General features: G+C 41.6%; 1 protein-coding gene across 1 annotated transcript in view; it reads left to right on the top strand.

Annotated features, from left to right (window-relative positions):
• The first annotated feature begins 4,794 nt into the window (after window positions 1-4,794).
• Window positions 4,795-18,842, top strand: part of znf462 (zinc finger protein 462) — a 52,203-nt gene continuing 38,155 nt past the window's right edge. The window contains exon 1 of the mRNA XM_083929495.1: window positions 4,795-5,439. The gene's annotated coding sequence lies outside the window, so the exon portion shown is untranslated. The remainder of the gene's footprint in view (window positions 5,440-18,842) is intronic.

Consider the following 18,842-nt stretch of genomic DNA (forward strand, 5'->3'; position numbering starts at 1 on the left):
CTGTGTGATAGACAAATTGAATCAAAGTTGAGCTGACGCTATGCTAGCTTTCTGTGTATTGTGATGCATGGTTGCATGGGGAGGTGAAAACAAACAAGCACTTGAGCAACACTCAACAGATACTCTGCAACAATGTAGCTGGCCATGCTTGGCCATTTTGTAGTGTGAACATAGCATTAGCGTTTTCCATTATGATGCCAAGTATGCCCTTAAGTGATTTAATTATACAATTCAGAGCCAGCACTGAGATATCAACAGCTATTACCGCTGTGTTTCATTTGATCTTAAATTTGAAGTATCGAGAATTGACTTGTTGGTGATCTGTGAAAAATAAAAAGCATCCAGACATCAGCACCAGAGAAGCAGTCACAACCAATCAGCCACGAGGGAGACTGGACAAAAGCAGGAGTGTCAGAGCAATCCCTCAGCCCTTTAGGAAGGTGATACACGCAGTGACAACATCTACAGATTAGAATATGATAGCCCTAATGACCTGTGAACTGCATCGCAGGACGGTAGTTTGCTGGTTGGGCCATTCCTTTGACATCAGTTTCATAACAACTGTCTGCACAGAAAGCATCAAAGTTCTAATTTTTTTAATTGCTTTTATCTACCTACTGTCTATATGAATGAATAGCTTTGCATGTGATAGGTACTGTTTAAAGTAAGTGAAAATGCATGTGTTTTTGCTGAAGGTCACTGGAAACATTTGTACTGTCATAAAATGTTTTTAGTCGTCTTCTGTTAAAACAATATGTAAGAATTTGCTTTTAATAATTTAGGATGCTTGATGCATAAACATGGTAATTAGGGACATCTTAAGTATTCATATTTTAAGGGAAACCGCAGAGTTTTCAAATCTTGAAAGTAGAGATGAAATGCTCAGTCCCTTGTTTTGTATGCCATTGCAAATTGTTGTGCTCCACAAAATATACAAAGTGCTCTCATTCAGAAGAGCATTTTAAGTTTAGATTGCTGAAAATTGCATTCAGATTACGCAGCAGGTATAGTTATTGTTCATGTGCTATTTCGATATGTTGTGTAAGTGCATTGCAATGATTGTACTGTCTGTTTTCTTTTGATTTGGAGGAAAATTTCACTTCAAACTACACAAGGTACAAAAAACAACTAGATAAAGGCTCAGAGACACATGTATAACTGAACTGGGTTTTTGTTCACCTCAGATTCTGCTCATAAGTCTGGTCATTACTTTTTGTAGGACATCTTTACAGATTCTCATTATTTCCATTGTCCACATTTGCATATTCCTGTTCAGAGGAAAGCCGGACCCAGCATGCGTTGCGAAGAGGCAGGGAAACATGTAGGTCACGAGTCTGCAGGATAAACACAAACACCTACACACCTTTGGGCAACTTAAGGCCTCAAATTTGAATCTTTAAACTGATGGAAGACGGTTGAACACAACCCACACGAGGAAAGCCATGTGAGCAAAGGGAGGACATTCAAATTTGACACACAACAGGCCAGATCCAAGTCTGTTTTGCAGTACAGACGCCAGAGCGACCATTTCTAGTCATCCTGAAGACATGAACACATTTATAAAGCATTTCTGACGAGTTAAAGGGCTTATCTAAATGAAATAGTAATTGAAGCATTAATAATTCATGATCATTTCTCCATTTAGGCACATGCCATGACAATTTGCTGGATGTAACATCTCCGTCTGAAAGTCCTCACAGGCAGCAGACAATGGTTTTATTTCCATTTTAATGCACATTGTACTTGTGTTTGGTTATATTCTGAGGAGATGGTGTAGATACTGATGAAAGAAAAAATAATATGTATTGCCATTTATTTCATCATAATCTCTGAAAAAATTCATTTCAATTAAGAAGACATGTCAAAATCTGTTGGAGGGATCCCTTCATACTGCTGTGTGTCATAGTAAACATTAGAATTGAAGTGGCACACACGGTTCCTATATGTCTATGTGCACATTATGTATGGGGTTGTTTGTGTTTTATGACGGAGGAGAAATCAAAGAGATGAAAAACAGACATCAGACCACTGGCACGCAGTGGATCTCTCGTAATGTTTGCTGACCCGTACAGGACTCTGCTGCGTCTCAATTCCAGTCTTGGGAACTTTTCAAAGATGTACATTTGAGATCTCGCCAACATAAGGGGGAGTATGCGGTATAAGAAGGACCGGATTTAAAGGTGCCTCTCATTTAATTATTTTTCTTTGCTAAATAAATAATTTACTTAAGATGCTTGGTTTTAAGAAGAATAACATTTCAACAGTGAAATGGTGATGCATGAACATAATGGGGCACATACTTTTACTTGTATTTTGGGTTAACTATGTTTAAATGCTTTAATTTTCCAAAAAACACATTGTTTTCTTATCTCTCTGAATATACCTGTATTCCCCCTCTGTCTGAAACGCTCTGTTTAAGCGCCTGTCTCCTTAAGACCCTCTCCTGAAAAAGCCCAGTTTGCTCTGATTGGTCAGCGTTTCCAGGCCTTCTGCATGTGGACATCTCTGCCCTGTCATTGCAGCCGGGGAATGAGTGTAACGGCCCTGTAGTCAGCACATTCTACCTATATATAATATAGTTGTGACATCAAAACTGTACAGAAGTCCTGATGGCTCGTTTAAAGGCACAGTTTCTGAATACTGGCTGCGTGCAATTCTCTGAAGATTGAGCATTTTGATGCTTTATGTGGCACCTCGACCTGCTTTATAATCAAATAAGAAGTTGAAATCTCACTTTTTACAATAGGGACCTTTAATACATTCAAAAAATCACCTTCTAAATCTGTACAGCACCCCTATATCCCCCTGCTCTCCCACCGCTTACACCATCTGAATCCCTGACGACTGGTCTGTTTTTAGCTGAGTTGGATGGAGGCCTGGCACGGTGTGCGGGGGAGGCCGTACCAGTGGGGATGTCCTGGTGCAGTCTGTCCTCTGCTGTACGCTGGACTCCTGGCCATACCATATTAATCAGATTTGCCGTGGCAACCATATGTCCAAGCAGCGTGATAAACCCCCGCTGCTACCAAGCCCCCACAGGATGCACTGTCAACACAGTGTGTGTGTGTTTGTCTGCACGGGTGTGTGTATTTCACACGTCGTTCCTCCGGAGACATTCCTTCAAAGATCTGTCGAGACATCACAATACAGGTATTTTTTAGTGTGCTTTCAATATTCTTGAAGATGCTTTGAGTGCAAATAAAAAGCATGAGGAACAGGGCATAAGACGTAACCCTGAAGGAGGAGGAAGTCATTTTTGGGCCAAGTGGTCATTGGCCACAGTGTTTTGGAAATACATGGGGCTATGTGCGTCACTGCACAGGAGAACTGGCACTATTTTTTAAAAGGCTCATTCCTGTTTCCATCTGTCACCTTATGCTTAATAGCACATCATATATTTCATATTCCGGCATGATTCAGATTCAAAGGTGTCACATATTTTAGACACTGTTTGTATCACTCTGTTTAACGGCATTGTTGAGAATCTAGCCCTTAGGTTAGCACCGATGACATGGATAGGAGGTTGGTGATACGAGCACTGACTGAACATCATTCCTTATCTGTAGCTTTCTATTCAATTCCACAAAAAAATCAAATGTATTCCACAATCCATAATTCATAACTGAGTCTTGCAAGAGGCAACACCAACACTTGTCAAACATGATTAACTACGTCTGTATCATACACAAATTTAATTCCTCTCTGTGTCTCTGCCTGTAAATCAGCAAACAATCACTAGTGAGCCCGCTCATAAGATTTGTGGCTGAGGTTTTTCAGGTGTCGCAGACAGTAGTATCAAGTAAAAAAAACAAAGTTTCTGGGATGCAAATGACTTTCTGAATGAACAAAAACTTATATTAATTGTCTAATTGTTAAAGAACAGTTAACATGGTTTTGTTCATAATGAGGGCAGATGTTGTTATTGCCATCTACTGTCTGCAAAAGACAAAAGGAAACCAAAATGAGCCTCACTCGCACAGCAGGGTACAGCATACAGATCACATTAATTACAAGTATTAAGAAATAACTGGCATTTACATAAATATATTATGTATAAGTATGTGTTTTATAATAATTTCTCATAATTCGGCAGCACGAATAATTACATCCTAAGCCCAATGTAACTTTCAGAGAGAGAGTTAAAGATCAACTGAGGTCAGTTATAGAATAAAAGCGAGCTTCACATCAGAGAGCTAGTATTAACGTAAAAACATTTGGAAGAAAGAATTCTACGTATCTCATGAAATTGTCATCACATCCAAAACATCTCACGGTGCAGTAATGTGAGGAGAACCGTTACATCGTTAATCAAAATATACAGTATTCAAGTGCATCTAAATGATAATAACAATTACCAACACGTTCAATTATATTCAAGAAAAAACATCAACGCACAAGATGACATTATAGTCACTCAAGCATGCAAGGTAGAGTCTTCTCCTCACTATCCACCCTCCCATGTGTGCCTCTCCTTGCCGCTCAACCCCCTCCCTCTCACCCACCCACCCATCCTTACACTGACATACATCTGAACAGGACCCTGCACCTTTTGTCTTGGGCTCCCTCGTTGTTAGCAGCTGGTGGACAGAGCAGCCGCCTGCAGCAGCAGTAGCAGTAGCAGCATCATCATCATGTCTTCTTAACAGTAACAGTGAAATGACAACATACTACAACATACTAAAACAACAACACTGGCCATTATTTTTTTCTGAATGAGGGAAAAGAATGAATTAACACAATTGTGTAAAAATTCAGATTTTATTTGTGTGGAGATTAACAACATTTGGGGAGAGTGTGATTATGAATATTTGATGGAGTTAGTGTTAAATGGAACTGGTGACATTTAAACATATATTCATATATTCTTATTTTGATGTTTATTTGTTTATAAAATTGGGATGTGTCAAGTCTGCATTATCTATCTATCTATCTATCTATCTATCTATCTATCTTGTTGTCTGTCTGGTTGAAGTGTGAAGCAGCATCATCACCACCAAAGTGAACTGCAGATAACCCCATGACGTGGCAGACACGGTATGGAAAAGCCTATATAAAATTCACAGAGCCGCATGTATCTATGTGGTGGTGGTCTGTGCCGCTGATCAGGCTTTCAGGGCGATCTGACTTCAGTCTAGATGAAGGATGAGCTTCTCAGACATAGACGTTGTCCATCCTGCTGATGCTCCCTCGTCTCATCGTAAACTCTTGTGCACCCTCTGGTGCTTGCTAGTCTCCCAAACTTCTTTGTGTAGCCTGCTTTGCAGATTGTCTTCCTTGTCTGTGTGGTTGCTCATTATTCAGAGACAGACGGATCTCAGGTCATCTGCAGCTGCAGCAAAGGAGAAGCAGGAAAGATGGCGATCATCCATTAGACCGACCGGGCGCACGCATGAAATTCGAGGACAACTTTTGGGAGGATCGCTTGAGGAGATTGTACCAGTGAGTTTTTCCCCCCTCTTGCACTATATTTCCAGTTTCGCCAAGGTTTTCGGCTGGGCTTTCAAGGTCTGCGAGAACGTCGGTATGGTAGATCATGGGATATAATTTGGAGAGCGCCTCGTGAGTGACCTGGAAAGAGCTGATCTCCCCCTCCTCCACCACCACCAGCACCAACACCACCACCTTTTCTCCTTTTAGTCCACACTTTGGGAGAGGAAGCCGGGGCGAGATTTTTAGTCGTGTGGGCGCTCCGGCTGGCACCCATGCAGCCAAAGTCAAGTGGGTCTTCTCGCTTCCCAGTTAATATCCTAAGCAACCTATAGCGCTTCCTCGCCGTGTCGCCTTCGGTTTGTTGTCAAAGTGACACAAGGAAATGGAGGCGGCGGTGTAAAGAGGGGTCGCCTGCGTGTTTTTCAGCAGCAGGAGCGGAGCATTTTTGTTATTCTGACATGTCTGGTCAGGGGAATTATAGAGCCCGGCTGTGCGTCCCCTCTCCGGCCGTGCGTGTTGTTGCGCGTTAGCTTCATGGAGAAGCCATTGCACGGATTGCTCTCCTCTCTCCCAACCAAGCCTCCATTAGCGACACAGAGGAGCTGGCATAGCCGCTGGTCCAGTCACACACACACACACACACACACACTCTCAAACACTATGAAAGCCATGTCCAGTAGTGAGGAAGCTATATGTTCTCTCCCTCCCTCTCCTGCTCCTCTCAATATTTAAAAAAAAAAAGAGAAACCTTATCTGGTGGCGATTTTTTTGGAGTCGGTTCTCCACAGGGTTGGAGATAGATCTCTCATGATGGTGGTGATATAATAGTGGCTTTATATATTTGTGGTCTAATGTTTTTGCTCTCATTGCTACATTGTTCCGCGCTTGTCCCCTCTCTGCACTGTTTGGATGCCTATTTTGCTGTCACTGGTCTCAAGTCAGGTATGTCATACTAGTAGGGCTTCACCATAAAATGGAGGAAAGCAGATGAGTCTCCAAGGAGAGCCCTGGAGACAGACAGACAGGCGGGATCCCTCACGCCAGAACAAAGGTTGTGTTCATAAATGATCGGCCACAACCTCTTCTTCTCCTTCTCCTTCTTCTGCTTCTTCTGCTTCTTTTTCTGCCCTTTTTCAGCTCGGAAGTTGCTACAGGAAGCAGAAGAACTCTGAAAAGTGAGGTTAGATGCTTTTTAGTGGTGCTTTCAAGGTGAACTCCACGAACTTGCTGCCTTTATTTATCTATTTATTTATTTATTTATTTATTGCATGATTAAACATCATTTGGTGAGTAAATATGTGAGATTTTGTTTTTTGTTTTTTTGCGTAAGATTTTGTAGCTGACACTTTTGGGGCTGTTTTGTGATTGTGATGTCTGAGGGACACGTGGATGAGATAGGAATTTTAATGCTGAATAATGCAGTGTTTGGGCCATGCAGGTGGTTAATGTTCAACAAAGTGGTCTCAACACACACACACACACAAACACACACACACACACACACTCACACTCACACTCACTCTCTCTTTTTTTGTGTGTGTGTTTGTGAGAGAGTGAAATATAATGCGTGCAGATAGTTTCTTAAAGGAAGTTCTCAAGATGGATGAGTTTTGGGTGAACTGATGACTTTGAATTGTTTATGGTCATAATTTGACTAAGTATTGACACAGGAGCTAATTGACTCTGCTGTTTATTCGGTGACACGCGTGTGTCTGTTATTATGAGGGTATACTTCTTTATTTGCAAGTATATTGAAATACTTTAAAAGTTATTTGGACTCATGAGCACTTATTAACAAGCCCCCACCTTGTAATGTCCACTGTACTTAAAAGCCTTAGGTGACTTTTCACACATTATATCCTAAAGGTGTTTGTTGACCAGCCTCTCATGAGAGTGAAGGAGGTTTGTTTGCAGGCTTTAGTGTGTTCCTGGAGCAGTTACTGTATGTGTATGTGTGTGTGTGTGCGTGCTACGCTCTGCAGTTCCCCTGGCCACTGTGTGAAATCTTGCTGACAAGGAGACTGTGAGCTTGACACACTGTGCTGCGACAATGCTGGGGCTGAGAAGAGCAATCAAAATGGTGGCGATGCTCCTTCTCCCTGGTGTGGCAGGGCAAACAGGTTCTCAAGGAGGAGGCGATAGAGGCAGGAATCTGCTGCCGTCGACACATTTGTCTTACAGATGGGTGCAACAGATATAGTGGATAGGTGGATGGTGGATGTTTCTGCAAATGAGCTCAGTGATTTTAATCCTGGATGTGATTTGTGATGTTTCCTTCTGGGATACCGACACTTCCCGCTGTCTCTGTGCTCTTAGAGTTCCTGTAGTAACTTTCACAAGCCTTCAAGACATTCTTGAGTCCGTCTCAATTGTAAAATGTGCCCGTGCTTCACTATGGGCTAATCTGTGTGTTCAGGTTTTCAGTTCAACTCACCAGCTGAGGTCATGGGGGTCAGGGCTGTTTGCTTTTGCTCTAGCAGAGATGGCATTTCGAGTAGTTTTATAATTTGGGTGTTGTAGTGTTATAGTGAACCAAGACTGGATTATTCACAGAGCAAAGAAGGGCTTTTAGAGGTCCCCATGTGCTCTGTGTTGAGATGACTTAGTTGTAATTAGATTAATTACACGATTGTGTGGTAATATACATCGCTAAAGTAACTTAAAAACAAGGCAAAAAAAGGCATAGGGTTCCAAGGTGGCTCCTGCATTTTTACTCGATCTTGAGGTCGTGTCTTATAGAGAGTCTGTTTCTGATGGTGATTTCACACCAGTACTCTTTTAGTCTGGCTAAATCAGACTTTGGTTCCTTTTCCATCTTAGTGTGATTCGTTTGGGCAGGTGTGAACGCAGTAATCGCACTCTGGCGCTGACCAAAACAACCATTTGACACCCTTTTGAGGAGGTGGTCTAACAGTCTGGTTACAAACGAACTCAGGAGCGATTAGTTTGTGGTGGGAACATAATCCAACCTCAATGCGACCTTACCCCTAGGTGTAGTCTACAAGTTTAAGGTAAGAGGCTCCTGTAGCCAGGTGCGGTTTGCATTCTGGGATGCTGCCAAGCACTGTAGCAGTTTGCGTAGTCATAGTAGCAGCTAGCTGTAGAATTGCAGTGCACTGTTTCTCTCACAGAAATATGCTCTAGTCCAGAACCCAGGACCTTCTTCCTGTATTTACACTCTGCCCCTCCCCCTGAGACACATCTCACCAAGTTAAAGGAAAGTTCTCACGTGGTTTGTAGTGATGCATTTTGGTTCACATAAGCCTGTGACCAGTCCCAGCCTGGTCAGATGCGTACATGAACTGATGAAGCCTCTTGGATAAGAGGTGAAACGTCTTCCTAGACTAACAACCAGTCCAGTTGGTTTTTTTTTTTGGTTTTTTGGGTTTTTTTGACTGAAATTGCTTTGAGGATTTTGGTTCACCTGACTTTTTTCTCTTTGTGAAAAGAAACCAGACCATGGGGAAAACGCTCCAAGTTTACCAGCTCACCAAAAAATCCCTAAACTGTAAAACTGGAATGATGAGTTAAATTTTTGATTCAGGCTTTACTGCTTTTCTCTGTTTTATATTATTTTAAACTGATTTAATAGTAAACCATGGATTTTCTTTGTAATACGTTAGTAAAATGGCCTCGGGCTGTGCAAAAGTGACAAAAAGATTATTCAAGATTATAATCACAAATTCTAGCCCTACTAAATTTGATTTAATATCTTAAGTAATTTAGGTAATATTATGTTTACATGATCCATATCTTTAAAAAAAATTCTGTTTAATCATTTTTCAATTACTGACATACAGCCAACATAGGGCTCGTTTTCCAGAGTAGAAATACTGGTTGGTTTCTTGAACTTTAGGCAAAACGCATTGTTAATCAAGACCTTCCTAACACCTTTATGTTTCTAAAGTTGCTGTCAATTGTTAAGCATACTCCATCCTTTTTTATACTGACCCTTGTAGCTTTCATTGTAATTTTGTACTCCAAATTTGTGACTAAACTTGAATTTTACCTCCGCATATGATATTTAATTTATATTTTTACTGCAGTTCAGCTTTTAAGGTGACAGGGAAGAACTTAACTATGGATACTTTTAGAAAAAAATTACATAACTGGATTTTTGAAAAGGTATTTCAGGATTACGCTTAAAAAGCTCGACAGAGAGGACAGAGGATTAAACGAGAGACTTCTGCGATGGTTTGAACGCTGGAAGGAAGTGGTTGTGAGGCTCATCACTCTCTCTGATACTTTTTATGTGTCTCTTGTACAGACATACACACACACACACACACACACACACACACACACACACACACACACACACACACACACACACACACACACACTCCCCTCCCTCTCCCTCATTCACTCACTCACACTGGGTGATGCACTCCTCCATTCTTCTCTACCTGGGGCAGTGAAGAAGGCCGGGGAGACACACAAAAGCAAATTGAAATGCTCCAGTGAGTGCTTTCTTGACATGATGCATGGCTCATGAGATGCAGCCGGGCCCTGCTGCTACACTTGTAAGTGTGCTGAAACACACAGGCCCCAGATCCAAAACACTATAGTCATTACAGCACAGCAAAAACCTCACCACTTTCAGCTAACATTTTACTGACCTTCCTCACTCCCGGAAAGAAACAAAAACAAATTTGATTTAGATATGAAAGAATAACATTGTTACAGTGAAAAACTGCCAGTATCCTTGGAATAATTTAACGCTGTGTAACTAGCTATAGGCCTACTTGAAAAACTCAAGCAACATCATGTCAGGGTTTAAATGGAACAAGGAAGTGGCTTGCTAGAGGTGTCATTCCAGTCTCTGTTGTCAGTTGCCACGTTACACTGCTGCAGAACTGGTTCCTCCTCTTTGCTTTCCATCAGAACATCAACAGTTCGACGTCACCTTTTCCCCCATGCTTGTAGCTCAGTGTAGCTCACAGTTTTGCCTATCTTTGGAGGCCTAAACAGGGGGCTAGTTTTGAAAAATGAAAAGACTTCAGGTATAAAATGGCCGAGCAGATGAGACAGTTTGTCCGGTGAGATAAATTACGCTGCCTACTCAGGTTTCCAGCCTGAATTCAGGATTCATGCCCTTCTCTTATAAGACACAGAGAACCAACTCTGTCAGCTTCGAGCTGCCTGTGGTGGGGAAAAAAATCCTGAATTCTTTGGAGACGCCCGTTCCTTGGGCAGTGTGGTGCCACCGGACAAGGCCTTCATTGAGGAGGAACAGGAGTGGTCTTGTAGAAGGGATCCACACTGGCTCGGCCTACGAAGCAACAGAGCTGTCCAAGGCCGATTAAATATTTAAGAGCTTGGAAAGGAGGTCTCAGTGGTAAGTTAATATTGATGGGTCTCTCATCTTTCCCTTCTCAAACTTGAGTTCCCTCAAGAGGTCGGTTTGGCCAACCTGGAGAGGAACCTCACCTCTTTTCTCCTTAGATAAACTTACCAATAGATGTTACAGAAATGTGCTTTCCTTCTACGTCCCTGCAAGGGTGTGGCTTTTCTGCTTTTTTTTTTTATATTATTGCCTCCTGTGTCCTCTTTTGGTCACTCTGAACTACTCCAGCCTGACTTGAGCTTGTAACCTCACCCACTCCCTGTAAATGTAGTAACTGCCATGTCAGGCTCACAAGGAAGTCAGCATTGCAGTGTTTTCTGGCAGTTGTCCACTGATCAGCACTTGCACGAAAGCCTCCGGTGCATCTCACAGGTTTTTCTTGTAATCTTTTCTTTTTGGGAGGGGTGATTTGGTGGAATTGGATACTGCTTAAGGCATTTTAATGGATAAAAGGAAAACAAGAATGAAATCCAGGTTCTAGATAAGGTAAGACAGGTAAAAGCCTGTGGTGGAATATAGCAAGAAGGGAGTCATATCCCAAGACGTTTTTTCATATGAACTCCGGAGGTCCGGACATTGTCCTGAGTTGCCCTTTCACACATGGATCAATCTCACTTTCTGGAAGTTCTCGTTTGGTTTTTAGGCGAGGGGAGGCACCTGGGTAGAGCCTTTTATAAACAACCGTTCCATGAATTTATCTGACAATTTCGGCGTCCGTTCATACCAACAGAAGGTCCAGAATCTCCTTGTCTGTCCAGTTAGACATTTTCATCATCACAGAGGGCAAAAATGTCCTCTTAACATCCTCATGATAGAAACGTCATAAACACGCCCACTAGCTCGCTGTGAATTCCCTGCCCAATGACCTGCACTATTTACACATGGCTCAATCGGACATTACGTGGACTTTGTACTTGTGAGCTGGCAGTGTAAAGTATGTCTAATGTCTGGTCCTACTGATTCAGACGTGTGTCCTCACATACAGGTCCTCTGGGGAATGTCTAGAAAAGTTCATGGTTGCAGTGCATGTGTGAGAGAGGCTTGAATCACATCATACGAACAATATACTCTACCGGACTGGAGTTTGGTTTGAGAGCTGACCTGACGTATATGTTGTCTGAGATGATACATTACAGAATTTATTTGAGAAAGCAGCAGATTGATTTGAGTCAGGAAATGGTTTCCTAGGAGAGATGGACTACAAGGCTGCGTGGAATGTAAGGTTTCCTGGAGTGATTGTCTTTGTGGAAAAACACTTCCTGGTTTCTCTCCAAGATCTGTCCTTGGACATCCTTCACTTGCCCGACTCTTCAGCGGTGTTTATTTAGCCCATGAACTCATGTGTTTCAGTTTGACAACATCTGAATGGTGTGTGTGTGTGTGTGTGTGTGTGTGTGTGTGTGTGTGTGTGTGTGTGTGTGTGTGTGTGTGTGTGTGTGTGTGTGTGTGTGTGTGTGTGTGTGTGTGTGTGTGTGTGTGTGTGTGTGTGTGTGTGTGTGTGTGTGTGTGTGTGTGTGTGTGTGTGTGTGTGTGTGTGTGTGTGTGTGTGTGTGTGTGTGTGTGTGTGTGTGTGTGTGTGTGTGTGTGTGTGTGTGTGTGTGTGTGTGTGTGTGTGTGTGTGTGTGTGTGTTGTGCCGTAGCCTACTTGTGTACATGATGAAATTCGTTTTCTGAGAATTTTCTCTTTGAGCTCGAGGGAAGAACCCTCTTGAGAAAGCCAAATATATCTACCTATTCCTTCCAATATAAAATTGTAAAAATAATCACGCCCAAGGCTATTAATTAAATTGTGCACTTAATCATTTTTGGATGGAATATTTAATCATGTTGCTAAGGGTTGCCCAAGTTTTATCTTTTTATGCTATTCAGTCTGGAGAAATAGATTTTTACCTCTCTTATGAAAGCACTAAAACATGTTAGGTCACTTGTATTTGATGTTATCTACAGAATGTTATCTACAACAGAGAGTGATTGAAAGCTCCATATTTAGAAGGCACAATCCTCAGATCTTGCTAGGACGTTGTCTTCGGCTTGTGAGGAACAGCAGAGCCGCGCTCTAGGTGGCCATCTTTCTCAGTGAACAAAAAAAAACCCACACATCTCACTTCTGCTTTCGTTGACTGTCATGGCAGTTAGCAGAGAAACAGACAGGAGGGGAAGCTGCTCGCTCAGGTCTGTGCTCTTAAAGTTAAACACTTCCATCTGTGTAACGAGATAGCGGAGCAAGCAGAGGCAGCAGCTCCACTCAGCTGAGCAGGACAGTCAAAGACCTTGAGGAGCACAAAATGGTGGATGGCCATGCCACTGATACTCCAGCGTGATTGGCAGTGTCTCCTTGGCCACAGTGGGGCCGGCTGCATGAAATGGAGTCCTCTGTGTGGAGCGTTGGCCCAGCCTCAGCTCTGATGCAGAAGATAATTCTGTCAGCCCTGAGAGAGAGAGAGGGAGAGAGGGAGAGAGAGCTAGCCAAGTGAGGTGACTGTACTAAAAGGAGGTTGAGCTTCCAGAGAACTCAAACCGTCTGCTTGCGTCCACCTCTTATCCTCACTCAACTACTCGATTTCCTGGATTCTGGCTTCTCTTATTAAAGGCATTTTTTTCTTCATCTCATGCCGGCTAGGAGAAAAGACGAGCCTCGATGAAAAGATTAATTTTTTGGGGTTGTTAACATGAATGAAGAGAGCGACTACGGAAGGGTATTCATAATCTAACCTTCACACCCAGCAGGCTTTAGCTGAGGGATTTACCAGCCCCCTGTTTTTGTTGTCTTTGTGAAAATTTCAGGCTTGAAGGTCACGTAAATATCTCTGAAGGCTTGTGATTAAAGGTAAACACAGGAGAGGTAAAAGACACGCAGCTACATTTTTAATGGAGTAGTATTCAGTAGTAGCTTTCACCATGACAACCTGAAGACAGCTAGCCACACAGAAGATGGCCAGTAATGCTCCTCCTAATCTTCTTGGTCATTATCTTCTGTGCAAAAGAGGGCAAATGTTGCTACTGAGTGCTGTGTTGCACCCCCCCAACCCTTTTCAGAAGGAACAATTTGAGCCCTTTGCTAAACACAAAGGCTACCCTTGGAGCAAGGTTACTTGTACTATGATGGCCTGCTTCTTTCTTCCTTTTTTTGGTGCAGCTTTAGAGAGAAGCATGCGGCAAATTAGCAAGTTGGATGTCTTTGATTGAAAAAGGAACTGTCTTGGTTTGCAGAGACCGACTATAAAGAGGAGAGTGAGTGAGTGCAGCGATATAAAGTATTAAAAGCCTGACTGCATGGGTGATGTCAGGTAACCATCTGTCAGAGAGGGACAGACTGACACATGTACCGTCTGACCTTGCCGTATGGATGACGCTGACATAAAATAGAAAACTATCATCTCTTCTCGGGATTAGCATACTGTTGCAACTGGGAGCCATACTAATGGCATTCCTCAGTCTCTCTTTCAGCTTCTCTGACTCGCTTTTGATGTGAGGTCTTGCTTGAAGGCCTCAGTCGGCAAAATGCTTTGAGGTCCAAAGATCAAAATCCTTCCTTTATTACATGACCGTATCATGCAATGCATTAACTTTGAAGCTGAATCAAATGATATCCAAAGCATGATATTGATAAGTTAACCAGCTTTAAGGGCAGTTACATTATATAAACCCCTATTAATAAAAAAAAATTCAGTTCTGCAGCCGCTTCATTTTGTTCCATTAGACCTGCATTCAGTCAACTTAATAGGATGGTGGTAAGCCTACATGATCTTTTCCTTTACCTAGAACCCCTAAGAGTCGCCCCGGGCCTGCAGCGGTGAGGTGTTTCTTTTACCGTCCTCTGAAAGTGACACCAGTGAAGGTCAGGCTGCAGACAGATCATTAAAGCTTGCTGGATTGCAACATGTGAACGGCTCTGCACTTGTATTTTCCAGACAATCTGGGATTACTGAGCTGCTTTCCTAAATGTTCATTCATTCTGTTAAAATAACCAGTAGCAATAGGCTACTGTTTGTAGTCTCTCTATGCAAGTATGCTCATACCCCATTAACTTGTAATTTGCAATTGTGTTGTAATTGTGCTAAGATTCGGTTAGTTGGGTTAGGGTTAAAGAAGTGAGCTTATTTTGCAAGTGAAGTGATTCTAATTGAATCAAATATAATTGTCAAAGTGAACAGAGGAGCCAACACAACATGAGATGTGAGATGTTACTGTTACGAAAGAGTCAGATAAAAAATTTGCAAGTTGGATGTCCCAACTCTTTCATTTTTTTTCCAGAACATAGTTAAAACAAACTGGAAGACGAAGAGGAAGTTTGGCACCATCAGGACCTTATCTAGATCAGGTCATCTTGCTATGATGGATGGTCATGTAAAGAGGAAGCTCCAAAGGAAAAACTACCAAGAGGCCAACAGCAAGCTAAAAATAAGTAAAGGACTGTATAGCCCAGTCTGTCCACATGCTCTTAGCAAGAGTTGTATGTGTTCTTAACACTTCTGAGCTGAGTGGTTGTAGAACTTCTCACCAAAAACCACATGTTAATTTTGCAAGCATGTGGTTTATTCCCATGATAGGAGATGGAACTTGTGATCTGCAAAAAAAACAACGTAAAATGTTTTGATCTAAATCCCTAAATATAGAGCAATGGCAAGTCCAGGTCAAACAATACCTTCTGCACTAGACGAAGGTGGCCCACTATACTACACAACTGTTGTTTAAGGGGATAGTTTGAGACATGAGACGCAAACTCCTAAATCCAAACAGCGAAAACAAAAGGTGTTTTTCCTGTGTAATGTAATAACTAAGTTTCTAACAGTTGGAGCTAAAGAGGAGAAACATTTCAAGTCATGTTTCTACTGAAAATAAACAATAAAATTTAGACATTTTAAAAAACAATTAAATGAAAAAAAATATTGAATTAAACCAAAAAATATTCGTAGCAAATTAATACCTTAAATACTTGGGGGGCAAACCTCTTTCTGTTTAAAAAAGTGAACCAATGCAGTCAAATGGAGCACTCCTGTGGGCAGACCTTTAGCTCCTCCTCATCCTCTGAACTGCTCAGCCATGGGTGATAAAGTAGGACGATTGACCCCATTATATGGGCTTGGGATCTTGCGCTTTGCATGCTTTTCTCAACTGTAGCGACAACAAACAAATGCCCCGTGTGGAGGAACTGTACTCTGGCATGGCACAAATCTATCATATCTAAAATCAAAAACCCCTAACAGTAGCACAAGTAGTGAAGAGTCAGAAAAGGGACTCAACAAAGGCAGTTACAGAGCAATATCTATTAAAAAATGTGCTTACATTAGCCACCATAAGCTACTAGTCATACCAGATCAGACCACGTAAGGCTGTAGCAGCAAAACCCCTGAGTGGTTTATTTCTTATGAATTGACTTTAATTTGTAAGAGCTTTAATGTAGATTATTTTTGCTTTAAATCAGATGGACTTAAGATGAAGGAGTGCTAGAAGAATGTTTCTGGTCAAGGTCTGGTTGACCTACTTTTTTGATGCCATATGCTTCCTCCAACAGATTTGTGGGCAGATTAACACCATGTTATAAGTCAGGTGGCTGATACTATTTTATGAAAATGTTGATGTTTTGGAGCACTCTTAAAAACATTTTGGACCTCTTGCCCATGCTCACTTCACATATGATATATGGTCTCAGCATTAGGATCCAAATGTTAATGTTGTTGCTAAATCTGCCATTTTTATTCAGTATACTGAATAAATACAGAATCTATAAAAACTAACATCAGAGTTGGAAAGTACCCAAAAGTCTGGATATCTGAAGCTCAAAATAGTTCAAATCAAAGTATGACGTCAAAATACGCCAGCAGTGTGCAGGGACATGTGTGTGATGGCATTACTGCTGTGTTTTCTGCTCCTTGTCTGTTCTGTTTCATGCCATTCCCCTCCCTTTCATTCCATTCCAGCAGATGTCTGATGAATGTTATGACAAAACGTTTATACCGAGCATTATTGATTCCTCACTTCTCCTTTGAAAAGGCCTGGTGCATTGATCGGCCAGGTGGGATCGATGTCTCATCTCTGTGTATTCAGACTTTCTGAAATAAGCAGCACCATGTGATCACATCATTTAAGGAAGCGCTGATCAGAGGCAGAGGAGAGGAGTGAGGTCACTGTCCAGCTCACTCTGGATCACTGAAAGGCTGTTATATTGAAACAGATCTGTTCATCAAGACTTCTATAACAAGATATCTGTCTGTCACATTCAGGTGGTTAGACTGAGGTGATGTATATTCATTCTAATGTCAAAATCTATTAGATTAAAGTGGATTATCATTACAAGTCTATGCAATAATCAAGGTATTAGAGGCCAAAGTGACAGCTAACACTTCAACTCCTATGAGGTTCCAGTCATGAAAGTTGATAGATGTAGGGCTAATTTTTGTAATATTTGTCCAAATGTAACAAAAAGTGATGTCTTTATTTATTCCATCATTATTTATCTTACTGGAAAACACTCTTGTTTAGTGTTTTAGTGTTAAATATTTGCAACTAACTATTTAAAAAACAATTTCTGAATAACGCAGCCTGGTCATAAATAGTGGATTAAGAGACAGAGTAAAGTTTTGTTCCCTGACTGAATTCTATCAAGAACAGCTTTAATTATCAAGATCTTTTGAATGTTCAATATAGGATGTAAGGCAACACAGCAATTGCTGTTCACCTTTAACCTTAGTTAAAGTGACAACAGGTTAAATTAACCTAAACAGTCACTGGGAATTTATGTGATGTGCTGTAATATGTACTGCAGAGACTATGGCGTAATGGAATCATCAGCATTTACATTCACTCCTGCCATTGGTATCAATACACAAAGGGCCTGCCGCTGTTCTCCTCAAGAGGCGGGGCTGTGATGACACACAGGTGACACAGAAACAGGAAATGACTCTCTGATAAGTCTGGACAGGACAGACTCTCTAAAGTTACAGCGTCAGTTTCACAAAAGAAAGTCAGCTATCAAAATACTTTAAAGTTAATCTAATACAGTAACACTTTAACATTATCTGTCTCTGTTAATCATTCCCACCTAGTTGCCTGAAGCTGAATGCTAACTCGCTCACATTGACAATTCTAATATGCTGATATTTAGCAGGTGTAATGTTTAGCACTAAACACAAAATATACCTGAGGCCAAGGTGAGTGTCCTTGGTTTTGCGGACAAACTTGAGTTAATTTTTAACTGATGATAGAGCTAGATAAAATGTCAAAGGGATCACCAAAGTAATTAGGATTCATCCTCGGGGCGCCGAAGGTATCTGCACCAAATATTATGGCAGTTCATACTGTAGCTGTTAAGCTATTGTAGTCCGCACCAAAGTGATGGACTGACCATGGCTAAAAATGCTCCTCAAATGTGAGGATTTGCTGCTTTTCTCCGATATAAACTGAATATTTTAGGGTTTGGGACTATTGGTCCGTCAAAACATGCAATTTGAAGCCATCACATTGGGTTCCTGGAAACTGAGATCGGCATTTGTCAGTATTTTTTTGACATTTTAGAGAAATAATGAAACCGTTAGCAGCTCTGCTCTTGTGCAAAATCTGCGCCTCATTGGCATTTCCCCCCCTATTTTTTTCTTCACTTGCTCACTTTACTTTCCCACTCTTCACTGTGTGAGCTGTCCCTTTTCATTGAAAACATAGTTCACTGTAAACTTTGGCATCTTCTTGAAGCAGAAAGCTCGTTTTAGGTGCAAGAATCGATCTGCTCTTTATGAAAATCTGTAAACCCCCCCCCCCCCCCCAAAAAAAGACGCGCAAAAGCACAGCACTTACCTACAGTGTCTCTATTTTACATGCTTGCTAACACAATAATAGACCCTGGTGCAGTGCTGTGGTTGTATCTGTCAATATGTTTTTTCGCCTGTGTAGGGATTAGTCAGCGGCACAGTATTGGAATATGAAGGTCATTTGGGTCGGACCAGCTTTACTCTTTTGAACCAGTGTTGTTATCTGCTACAGTGCCGACAGATAAAAGCCAACTGTGAGCCAACGAGAGTGTGAGCTGCAGCCGGGCCAAAGAATCACTGCAAACCAGACGCTCTTATTT

This window comes from Echiichthys vipera (assembly GCF_963691815.1).
Source record: "Echiichthys vipera genome assembly, chromosome: 16".
Classification (NCBI taxonomy): domain Eukaryota; kingdom Metazoa; phylum Chordata; class Actinopteri; order Perciformes; family Trachinidae; genus Echiichthys; species Echiichthys vipera.